The sequence below is a fragment of the Lucilia sericata genome, unplaced genomic scaffold (genome assembly GCF_015586225.1).
Source record: "Lucilia sericata isolate MDLA Ls3-8-SP2 unplaced genomic scaffold, ASM1558622v1 Contig001973F_arrow, whole genome shotgun sequence".
NCBI lineage: Eukaryota > Metazoa > Arthropoda > Insecta > Diptera > Calliphoridae > Lucilia > Lucilia sericata.
Genome location: NW_023995844.1, coordinates 2,501 through 5,610, shown reverse-complemented (window position 1 = coordinate 5,610; position 3,110 = coordinate 2,501). Strand labels below are relative to the sequence as shown.

At 36.6% G+C, this 3,110-nt stretch overlaps 1 pseudogene; it reads right to left on the bottom strand.

Annotated features, from left to right (window-relative positions):
• Positions 1 to 287: 287 nt before the first annotated feature.
• Positions 288 to 1,419, bottom strand: LOC119613101 (annotated as a pseudogene).
• Between the last annotated feature and the right edge of the window lie 1,691 nt (positions 1,420 to 3,110).

Genomic DNA, 3,110 nt, shown 5'->3' with positions numbered 1-3,110 from the left:
CTTCTTATTTTTCTTTTTATATATAAAAATTATTCATATAGAAAAGTCTTAATTAAGAGTTAAAAAAACATTAAAGAAAACAAAATTGAAAAAGAAATAAAATAAACTATAGTTCTTTTTCGGTTACTAGCAGTAAAATTAAGCAAACAAAAACAAATTGAAGTATTTATGTTCCACCCAACTTATCGATAACTTACGACCCACGAACGTACAAAATGCACCACACATCCACGGTGGTTTTATGAAGGCAGACCTACGTCTGGTACGGCCCCAATTGTCACGCCACGTTAATGCTTGATGTTATTCGGTAACATTTCATCTTTAAAGGACAAAGCGGTAATAGCTTTAGTATGACCAGTGTATTTACGTTCGGGATTTTTTTTCTCTAGCTTCCAAGACAGCAATACCATCACTGGAGGCGTAAAGAGGTATTTTGAATCAGCACTAAATGCCGCATCCCACACCCAATAGTTATCGATGGACATTCACGCCACATAGTGAAATCATCTGTTTTCCATATGCGTGCCGTACCATCACCGGATGTGGTCACTAGAAGCCTAGAATCGGGACTAAATTTACAACGCAAACGTAGCGTTTGTGAGCAGCTATTTTCAGTTTGGGATGTAAGGTGGTGAGTTTTTTGATTTGGCGAGGAACTTAGCGACCAAATATACAATTGCCTTTATTGTTAACGGCAGCCATATACTGACCATCGGGTGAAATGGCCACATCTTGTATGGAGGCATCCACTTCGGGTATTAACTGTTCGTGGACCTCGGACTTGACATCCCACAAATAGACACACCACCTTTTGAGCACCCATGGCAATTTCCACCTGATTCGGATGCAAACAGGCGGCATTTACCGGTGCCTGACATCAAACACCCGTGAACAATGTGGTGAGGCGGACAACATCCCATATGCGTACACGATGATCTTCGCCAGCGGTAAACATCCAATTGCCATCTTCTTGGAAACCCAAGCGTGTGACGTTCTTCTGAACACTTTCAAAGTTGATGACAGGCACATTAGTTGTGGATTCCAAATCATACAGACGTATGCACTGATACCCACAAGCCGCTAAACGGGTTTTGTCGGGAGTGCGATCCAGGGCGTTAACTTGCTATTGGGGATCAATCGAGACAAAAATTACTTATTAATGAACAATATTAGGCTTTTTTCCAGCTATGTACTTACCGATGTCTCCACAAAACGCAGCGTGCGTATACAATTGCCGGTATGTGCCTGCCATAATTTAATGGTGTGATCATAGCCACCATGGCTAATATTATTGGTCACCTGTTGTTTCCATTACAAATGTGTGATTTGTTTTATTAATTTCCAATTTAAGTTAAAATTTCATTATTTTTTCCTTCGTTTCTTTTACAATACAAGTGTGTCTGTCCGTGGTCTGGTAGTATTTTTTGTTTTTTTCTTTTCTCTGCTAGGGAGCTGTCAATTTGGCAGTTTGCTCTTTTGGTATTCACAATAAATGTATTGCATCATTCACAGTAGTTAATATTCACAATTGCTGTAAATAAAAAAGGAAAGAACTGTTATTTTAAAATAAATAGTATTGGGGGTTTAGAATATGTATAATTTAATTAATATATATATAAATAAACACATAAAAAAATAATAATGTATAAAAAATATCATTGTGAATGTAGCTTAATAGTTCATATATTTTTATCATAATAGTTTTATGTAGAAATTCTATAAGTGTTTCGGGAATTTCGATGAAGCAATGGACCTAAGTCCGTTTTGAGTCCATTTTTGGATTCAGCATGGGCTTTTACCAGAAAGGTGAGTTTGCAGCCAAATTCGTCCAGTAGTTCCCGAGTTTGAAGCAAAAAGAAATAAATCAGAAATTTTGATGAATGTTGGACCTAGGACCCATACTTCAACAAACTTTTAAATTTATTATTTTGTTTGCTTTAATCTCGAAAACTACTGGCCGAATCTGGCTGGATTTTTCCCATGCTGAATCCGAAAATGGACTCAGAATGGACCTAGGACCATTGCTTCATCAAAATTCCCGAAATTATTTTATTTTGAACAATTTACACTATTATTTCGGTGCCTCAAAACCGAGGGAAACTGAAATTGGTCATTTAAGACTAAAATCTATGGTGAATTCAGAATTGAGCTAGGTCCAATATTTCATAAAATTTCAGCACAACAATTTTGAACCAAATATCCCACGAAATTTCATATCACATCAAGAATTTTCGAATATGTGAGGTTCTTGTCTTTGCTAACATTTCTTTTTCAATAGTCAAGTCAAAACCCACAAATGTAGAGGAAATATTGGAAAATTTTGAGACCTTTCAGTTGAAAACCCACTCCGAATCCAAAAATGGACTCAGATTTAACCTAAAACCTATAATTTAATCAAAATTACGAATTTCGTGAACGAAAGTGTTCAGAAAGTGGTCGTTTTGGTATCTAATGAAGTTTAGAAACCTGTAGAAACACACCTTCCAACTTACCTCTGAATGCTTAGATTTCCCAAGAATTAAACTCTTTTCATTCTGATTTTTCAAAAAATTTTCTTTATTTATTATTTAAACTAGATAATAATAATACATTTATAATTACTATTAAGAATAACATTATATTTTTATCATAACATATAATTAAAATAACTTTATATTTATAATTATATTGGTCATACACCTTACATAATACAAATCGGCACAAAATCACATTCTGAGTATCCATGTAAACCTTGTGCACAATCTATAGGTCACACTTTCGGTCCAAGGACAAATGTTTGAAATGGGCCCATTATTTCAGATAGTTAGATATATATATATATATAGATGATAGAGAGATAGATAGATAGATAGATAGATAGATAGATAGATAGATATATATAGATCATAGATAGATAGATAGATAGATAGATAGATAGATAGATAGATAGATAGATAGATCGCTCGCTATCGCTCTCTCGCTCTCCTCGCTCGCGCTCGCTCGCTCGCTCGCTCGCTCTCGCTCGCTCGCTCGCTCGCTCGCTCGCTCGCTCTCTCGCTCGTCTCGCTCGCTCGCTCGCTCGCTCGCTCGCTCGCTCTCGCTCGCTCGCTCTCGCTCGCTCGCTCGCTCGC